The following is a 9,791-nucleotide window of genomic DNA, read 5'->3' as shown; positions in this document are numbered from 1 at the left end:
TTCGCTCGCCACGCTCGACACTTTACGCTCGTAAAAAGCCCCCCCCCCAAAAAAAAGAAGGTATATCCACCAAATAAATCAATGTAAAGATACCTTCATGGTATCAAAAGGTGGGCGTAAAAGCAATAATTTGTAGCTCGGGGCTACTATGAGGGTGGCAACCCAGTTTGGCTACCTTGCCAACCTAATCAATGCTTACAGCAATGCTCCCCACGTACATCTCAAAATCGTGGAAAGCAACATCCTTATCAATCTCTTTTACAATAGAAACCCAAAAGATCCAGACAAGATATTCTTGCAACTCATCAATTGTGTGTTCCCAATAAATTTTTGCAAGCACAGGGATCCTCTAAAGGTAATGAAGGTGTGTGAATCCTAAAGAGATTCAAAAGACCCCCTTAATTAGCTCAAAGGAAGCAACCTCATCAATGAAGGCACCAACCCCCACATCATAAAGTCCATCAAAAATGGGTGCCTACATGCCTACTCATTGCTCAAGGATATTATGATGCTAATTCCACCATTTGGATGCCCAAGGCCAATAAGAAGCAAGCAGTCTCAACACTAACTTCTATGTCAAAAAGAAGTGCACGCACGACTCGAATGGTGTGGTTGTGGCCAAAGTAGCATCAGCAAAAGCAGATCACAAGAACCTTCTCCCAAAAATGACGTAGCCACAAGAACCTGCTAGAACTCTGAGCAACAAAAATATACATCAAGTTATCTCATCATATGCATTGATATCTGAAGAGCTACTAGTCAAAGCTTTAGCTTCAACAATTACTCCCCTACAACAGAATCAACTGAATGATCAGTGGCACAATTCAAACTATTTGCCAACCCACTTTGGGAGTCATTTCCAAAGGACCTTGAAACTTAGTAGCAGGTATAAGAAAGGTCCCTAACACCCATGAAAGGTAAAGATACACAAAACATGTATGACTATTCATAGGTGACTTTCCTCAAATAATCATGCCACACAAAATTATTTTATGCCACACAAAAACTTAAGTATTTTACGCCCACAAAATTGGATCAAACAACATCATAGACTCTTCCTAGATCTTCAAAGTGACTAGGTGAACTATAAAATCACCTCACAAGTAGGGAATGCAAAAGTTTAATCGACGTGAAAACCAGTAGATACTCATGGACTGTGAGTATCTCAAGCTTTTCATGCGCAAAAAAGTTGTTTCAAAATCAATGGAAATCAGACCATCCATTCCAACAAATCACTTGAACCACAAGATACCCTCAAAAGAAGAAAACTCAAAAGTTTAGTTGACATGAAAAAACCGTCAAAGTTCAAAGATGTGAGTATCTAGAGCTTTTCACGTCCAAAAAAGGTGATCCAAAGGCAACATAAATCATATAAAGGTCTTCACAATGATTAGGTACTTTAGAGACATGAAATTCAAATGTTTTTTTTGACATAAAAAAACTAGTAGATGTTCATGACTGTGAATATCTCAAGTTTTTCATGCTTCAAAAAGTGCTTCAATTCTATCAACTAAGGTGATTAAAAGCTTCCACAGGGCTTAAAGAAAGCCTACATCTAAATTAGTAAACTTTTTTTAAACATGAGTATCTCAAGATATTCACGCCATGTGAAAAACCAGTCTGGTTTTTTAAGTCAAGAAATGGGTTCCATAATGGTACTTTTCAAATGGATCACATCTTCTTTTACATAAGTGTACCATTCTAGCATAATTGTGCCTCAGTATGACGACATTTTTATGATATGAATATCTTAAGATATTCATGACCATGAAAAAACAATCTAGTTTTTCATGCTAAAGGGAACCCTTTTCGATCATTACATAGGCTTGCAGATCATTTGAATGTAATGCACGTACAAAAAATGAGAGAGCTTTTGGGATTAACCCCTACCAGCCATGCTTCACTCATATCTCTAAGTCATACACACTGAAAAGAATTTCACAAGGTACATGGCTATAATACTTAGATGTAGATTTAAAGAGCCCAAAAAGATCTTCAAGATGAGCACTAGATCATGGTCTTATGGTTTATGAGATGCAGGCCTGCAAGAACAGGGCTACTTTTTATACTCTATTTTTTTTCTACCCCCTGGTTTTTCATGCATGAATACCTAAGAGATAATCACGACCATGAAAAACTCTAAATTTTCACGCCATTTGTTTTATTTTTTAAGCTCAATTTTACTTCCAATGGACTTAGATGATGAATCTAGATCACGTAGATACCTCAACAACCTCAAATATATATATATTTTTGGACGTGAAAAACTAGAGATAATCACGATCATGAAAAAATCTACTTTTTCATGCCAATTATTTTTCAAAGTTTGGGTTCAAAATCACTTCTAATGAAGTCTAAACAACCAGTCCAAAAAGTTTATCACCTTACCAACCTCAAAAATATATTTTTTTAACGTGAAAAACTCGAGATACTTATGCATAGATAGTATGATCATAAAAAAACTAGGAAAAAAAACTCTAGTTTTTCATGCCAATTATTTTCCAAATTTTAGGTTCAAAATAACTTCGAGAGGACTCTAATAGTTAGTCTCTATCATTTGATTACCTTCTTAACCTCAAATTTGTAAATTTTTTGGATGTGAAAAACTCGAGATACTCAAGCCTGAATATCTAGGAGATAGTCATGGCCATGAAAAACTCTAGTTTTCAAGCAAAAAAAATCAATTTTTGAGCATGAGACTTTCTAGACTTGGCAAGGTGATCACTTCAATCACACTGAACGATTTTCACAATGTTTTTCTATGTGAAGTTCTCTAGTCTTTCACACCAATGTTAGGGTGAATATCTTTATTTTTTATTTTTTGAGTTTTTCATAGCCGTGAAAAACATGAGATTTTTATAACCGTGAAAAACTTGAGTTTTTCATACCCGTGAAAAGCTCGAGATTTTCATGCATGAATATCTATGATCTTTCACGTCACTGCCGTCAGAATGTATCTTTTTTTAAAATCCAAGTTTTGTAGTAGTTTTTTGGAATCCAGTTATGTGGGGTTTTGAATTTCAAATTAGGGGATGTAAGAGGGTTTTCCAAAAAGGCAAGTGGAAGCAAAATTCAACACTCTCTTACACATGTCATAAATGCCACCCAAAAGTGGATTCTATCCAATTCATAAGGCATCTTCACATTGAATGCACATTAGCCACTATTGAGTTGTGGAAAAAAGTGATTTAGAGTTAATCCAAGATTAATCCTATCACTAAATTTTTTTCTTTTTTAGATTGATTAAGGAGTCCTAATTAGCCATTAATCACTAATTAATTCACATAATTAAGCACATCTTTGGATTAAGCAATGAATTGCTAAGGCATTTGCATTGCCTAATGGGTGAATTAATGAATATTGAATGATTAATTATGCTCTTAATAATGGGCTCTTCTATTATGCTAAGAGAGAAAGAATCCTTAATTTTGTGAGTTTTGTGTGTCGATTCGATGCAATAATGCATCGGCATGCATTCTATGCACTCCTTATTTCTTTTTCTAAGCTCACGTTGACCTAATAACCACTAAACCTTTAATTTTGTAGATTTTTTCACTCTTTCTCTTCACTAATCACTCTCCTAATACAAAAAACTAGACCAAAAATTAAATTAGTAAAAAATAAGAGTTTTTAAATGTTTTTTTAGATTTTCTTTGCTAATTAAGCTAACTAAGATAGATACTAACACTCTAATATACTTAAATTACAACAAAAAAAACTCATTTGGAAGTGGAAAAATTAGCATGTAAAGTTTATGTAAAAATAAAAGAGAGCAAAAATTTAACCATAATGCTTCCTTATGCTTAATGTAATGCAAATGATGCATTCTAACCCCAAATTAACCTATGTGAATGCTAAATAGACCATTTATATCAATCTTAATACAACCAAAACAAAAAATTAAACAAAAAATGATTAAGCCAAAAGACATTCTTTTCAAAATAAAAAAGAGAACAAAAAGCAACCAAAATCACCACAAATCTCCACTAAACCAACTCTTTTTTGTGGAAATCCCAACTCATAGCAGCACTCCCAAATGAGAACATAAAACCACCACTGGTAGATCTCTGCAACACTACCAGCCCAATCAGCATATGTGTATCCATGTAGTTGTATCTCTATACCAGCCTCATAGAAAAGTCCATAATCAACTATGGACTTTATGTAGATTCCAAGTGTGGCTTCCTAGGGGCCAAATCCTTCATCTCAAACTTTTGCCTCAAAAGCCTCCTGACATCATGTATGTCAACATCACTCTATCACCAATAATAATCAAGTCATCCACATAGATAACTAATAGCATGAAAAATCTGCATTGGATATCTAAAATCCAATGGTAACAAGATACTCCCCGATCTTGTTTGACCATGCTCTAGGTTACTGCTTTAAGCCATACAAGGCTTTGTATAACCTGCACACAAAATCTGGGAGTGCATCACTCTCATAACCTGGTGAGTGCATCATGTAAACTTCTTCTTACAAATCACCATGCAAGAAAGCATTCTTTACATCGATCTCTTGTAAAGACCAACCCTTTGCTCCTACAACCATAGCAATGATAGCTCTCATGGTTGCCATTATTGCAATCGCGTTGAATGTCCCTTCATAGTCAATGCCATAAGTCTATGCATAGCCTTTGGCCACCAATCTTGCCTTATACGTGCTCACTGAACCATCAGTGTTATGCTTGACTTTATACACCCACTTACATCCAATTGCCTTCTTTTCCTTAGGCAAAGTCACTAACTCCCATGTTGCATTTGTATCCAATGCTGCCATCTCCTCATTCATGGCATCTTCCCATTTCTTATTTCCAAGTGCCTGCTCAAAACAAGTGGTCTCCAATTCCTATATTGCTTTAACCACATAAGCATAATGATGGGCTGTATATCCATCATATCTCAACCTATCAACAGGGTACCTAACCCTCATAGACATGTGTACACCTGGATCACTACCAGGTGTCCTCAAAATAGTCCTCATTCACCAGGAGTAATCACAGACGAGATGCCAAGTTCCTCATCAAGGCTCTGTTGAGAGCCGCTAGAGTCACCATCCACATATGAGTGACCTGCTAAAATAGATCGAGCATAAAAGGTTGATCTACCTTTTCCTTCCCTTTGCATGATACATGTGTACCTACATTTATCCTCCACCTGCCTGACCATGGACTGACATTGGATCCACTGTTAGAGGACTCTCCAGGTCCACTAAGCACCTGTGATTGCTACTCTACATGTGGTGCAGCATCAGCACTTCTTATATCTCCATCTTCTGTTGCCTTCACTGCTAGTGCACACGAGCTACTCATCTCATCAAAAACAACATCTCTGCTTACTCGCATCTCATGAGTGGTAGGGTTATAACATCTATAACCTTTCTGCTCCATAGCATAACCAATAAAATAACGATGCATTTTTCTACCTTTGGATCCAACTTTGTACTCACTTCATCAAGAACATGCACATATGCAATACACCAAAACACTTTCAAGTGAGACACATCCGGTCTTATGCTTGTAAACTTTTGTTCAGGTGTCATACCATGAACAACTGTAGTGGGTGTTCTGTTCATAATGTACACAATAGTTTATACTTCTTCCAAAAATAATGTGGCATATTCTTTTTCAGCCATCAAGGCACGTGTCACTTCTGCAATGTGGGTATTTTTTCTTTCTGCAAACATCATTATGTTGCGGAGTGTACCTACATGTAAACGGTCTCTTGATTCCCTGCTTCCTCAAGAAATCGCTAAACTTATTGGAGAAATATTCTCCCCTACCATCAGATCTCAGGCATTTTATTTGCATGTCTTTTTTTTTCTCGACCAAGGCTTTAAATCTCTGAAAGTGAGCAAACACCTCACTTTTCTCCTTCATGAAGTAAATCCACACTTTCCTAGTGTGGTCATAAATGAATGTAACATAATACCTGCAACCTGCAACAATTGTTGTAGTCTTGGTCGGTCCCCATACATTTGAATGTATGACATCTAATGGCCTTGCACTATCATGCTTTTCATGTGGGAAATCATGTTTAGCCTGCTTACCAAGCTAGCATGCTTCACATACTTTGTGCATACCATCAACCTTAAACTTTGGCAAACCTGCAACAATATTTTAGGCCTGCATAGACTTTAGTCATTGTACATTCACATGACCAATCCGCTTGTGTCATATGTCAATATCTACAATGACACATGCTCCATACGCAAACATGGTTGCCTTTACTTCAGGCATGTTCACATCCAAAGTAAACATCTTGCCATTTCTATTACCCTTTCCAACCAAGCGACACTGATTTTTGAAGTCTTTCACAAAACATCCTTAAGGATTAAACCTCACTTGCAGACCTTGCTCAACCATCTGTTCAACAAAAACCAGGTTATTTATGATATTTAGAACATGAAGTACATCTACCAAGTACTTCATTTTGCCATCCTGCATAGACAATGGCACTTTACCAACATGCGCAATGGGATGCAGTATCGTCACCTATTTCTACATAACCTGGTTTTTCCATTTTCTGCATGTCTTTAAGCCACTCAACATGACTGGTCATGTGGTTAGAAGCACCAAAAACCACATACCATCTTGAGATCTTGACACATCTCCTATTATGGAACTGAGCATGTGCTGCATCACAAAAATAGCTACTCACTTCTGTCTCATCACCTCCCTGTTTACTAGATGATGCATAGTTGCCTTGCTGTAACTTTCCACTTTTAATATCATTCTGATTTTTATAATAGTCCCTTTTAGTGAATGTCTAGTCAAGTCAATGTCTAGACATGTAAGTAACTTTCACTACAACAATAGAAGTAACCTTGGGTAACTCATGTGAAGAGAGAGAGAGAGAGAGAGAGAGAGAGAGAGAGAGAGAGAGAGAGAGAGAGAGAGAACTTGAGAGTCTTCCTTGTTGTTGTGAATTATACTTCTTGTGTACTTACTTATGTGTGAATGAGAAAGAGTAAGAGAGAAATAACCATTAAGTGTGATAGAGCAACCATGGTTGAGCAAAACAATCAAATGGAGAGAGTGGAGTTACAAGAAGATGTGGCTTGGCATAGGTAGCACCCAATGATAGTTATGCACTCATGCCAGCCTAGGTTGGAGTGGGGAGTAACGATGTGAAGTGTTCACATAAAGTTGTGTATAGGGAACATGTCAAGCCTATTCCACTCTCCTGTGTCCTTTATCCTTAAGTCTATGCCTCTTACTCAAAGTTACACAAAGGGGAAAAACACATTGGAAGATTTATCCACCAATGGACACTTATAAGCATTTCCACACATTGGACACTTATCCACCAATGGACACTTATAAGCATTTCTACAATCCTAATCCCTTACTCTAGACCTCCACTTGCTATCTCCTCTTTCTTTCATATGCACAACTTCCCTCCGTCTCCTAGTTCCATTCAATTCCTCCATAAAAATTCCACTCCACTCTAGCATAAGGTTTTGAATAAAAGTGGCTCACCAACTCAAGGGAAGTGGAAGCTTCCCACATCCGTACAGAATCCTCAACCTTGACTAGGCATTGCTTTCTTGTAATACCAAGCCTATATGGCAACCAAAATACTCACAAGCACCATGTAATAGAGAGAATAGCAAGAGATTCCAAGAAATCACCATGCATAGATGAGAACTTGAAGCATCTTTACTTAGTCTATGATTTTGATCTTTATTATCTAACTTCTAACCCATCAAATATGAGCTTAGGCACATCCTTGGACATAACCTTCTAGGGTTTTTTTGGAGGACCTTCCCAAAAATTTGTAGCCAAAGGTTGTGACCCTCCCCCTTTTTTTACCACTTTTACACTTTTTTGCCACTTTTCCACATACCTCTCTCCTCGAAAGCCATATTTTTGGCAACCAAGCCCCTTGATTTATCCTTTTTAAGTGATCATCTCATGTTAACAAGAGGCAAAATCTTAGCCAAAACTCCCAAGAATGTTCCCTCTCAAATTTTTGATAGTATTTTTTTATAGTGTTTTTTTCTTAATTTAGCCAAATTAGGAAACAATGTTGCCATCATGGGTAATGCCACAAGCACATTGTTGCCATCATGGGTAATGTGACATGTTTCAATGAAGCTTTAAGCCAAAAATGGCTTCTTGCCATTGGGTTTTGATACATTGACCATGTAGACTTACAATCATAAGCACATGTTTCAATGAAGCTTTAAGCCAAAAATGGCTTCTTGCCATTGGGTTTTGATACATTGACCATGTAGACTTACAATCATAAGCACATGTTTCTTTTATCCTCTAACTAGATGATGATTTTTAACTCTCATTTGTAATTGTCATTTCTACATTATTTAAGAGGAAAGTTGAATTGAGTATCATTGCATATTTGAGAAATGACAACGACCACAATTTCTTTACAGCTATTTTTACCAAGTTTATAGTAGTATATGGATTTAATTTAATTTAACATGGATCTAAGAAAATTATTGAGCTTTGTTATTTGCTAGCTAATGGATTAGTTCTTAATAATTCTATGATTGGGCCACAAAAGTGACTTAAGGTTTATTTATGAATTTTAAAGAAATGAAAAGGCAAATTAAATTAGAATTTCATGAAAAATCTCGAGAATGTTTAGTTAGAATACATTTACCTATGGTAAAAGTTAAAAAATAGCATATAAATGGTAAACATTTTGGGGAAAAAAAGAAGCACACAAATGTTGTAAAAACATTATTTTGAAGGACATGTGTATAAATAAGCATGTCTTAGTTGATAGAAGGCACATGCCAATTGAATAAACATCACAATGGCCTACATGCTAGGATCACACTCCCAAAATCTTGTCGATTTACGAGGAAAAATATTTAGTGTGGAAGAACTGGTGACTTTTCTCTTGAAAATTATAGAATTAGGGCTTCCCCTCTATTTGAGCAATGTTGTTCCGAGCAACATACAACAGTTTGCGATAATGTGCAAAATGTTTAGTCTTTTAATGGTCATGGTAAAGCTTTGAGGGAAGATTGTTGTGATCTACTCTATGAACAAGAGTAATGTGACCCACAAGGGTAGTAATGTCTTGATTTTTTACATTAACAAGATTGATATGGTTGACTACTAGATTCATTTAAAGCCTTGATTTGTTACATTAACAAGATTGATGTGGTTGACTACTAGATTCATTAAAAGCCTCACAGTTCACAAGCATCGATCATACTCATCCATTGGGTGCTAACTTATAGGGTTGATTTTCCTTACATAGGTTACGAATTCTTCTTTTTGGGATCTTTACTTTACTTGGAAGTTACTAATTAATAAACATAACTATATTATCTTGCACTTTAAGATCACCATTAATAAACATAACTATATTATCATGTACTTTAAGATTACCAAATGTATGGTCAAACATCATAATTCGCACAAGCACAGAGCATACTCATCCATTGGTGGGTGTTGACTTATAGGCTTGATTAACAAGCATGGATCATACTCATCCATTGGTGGGTGCTAACTTGTACACTTGATTTTCCTTGCATGGGTTGTAAATTCTTCTTTTGGGGATCTTTGCTTGGAAGATTGCTAATTAATAAACATAATTATATTATCATGTACTTTAAGGTCACCATTATGTTTAATTATTTTCTACTTATCATTTGGGTCACCCATGCTATTAACATGGAAACCCATGAACAAGGAAGGGAGAAGTATAGTTAGTATAGACATCTATTAAAGTAGAATAATTGGTGATAAAGAATAGACACCTAGTAAGGTAGAACATTGATGATAAAAAAATACACCTATGATTACATAATGCGTC

Source organism: Cibotium barometz, chromosome 32, assembly GCF_041138505.1.
Source record: "Cibotium barometz isolate CiBa-2024 chromosome 32, ASM4113850v1, whole genome shotgun sequence".
Classification (NCBI taxonomy): Eukaryota; Viridiplantae; Streptophyta; class Polypodiopsida; order Cyatheales; family Cibotiaceae; genus Cibotium; species Cibotium barometz.
The sequence above is the reverse complement of the archived record's forward strand: the minus strand, read 5'-3'. Positions refer to the sequence as shown.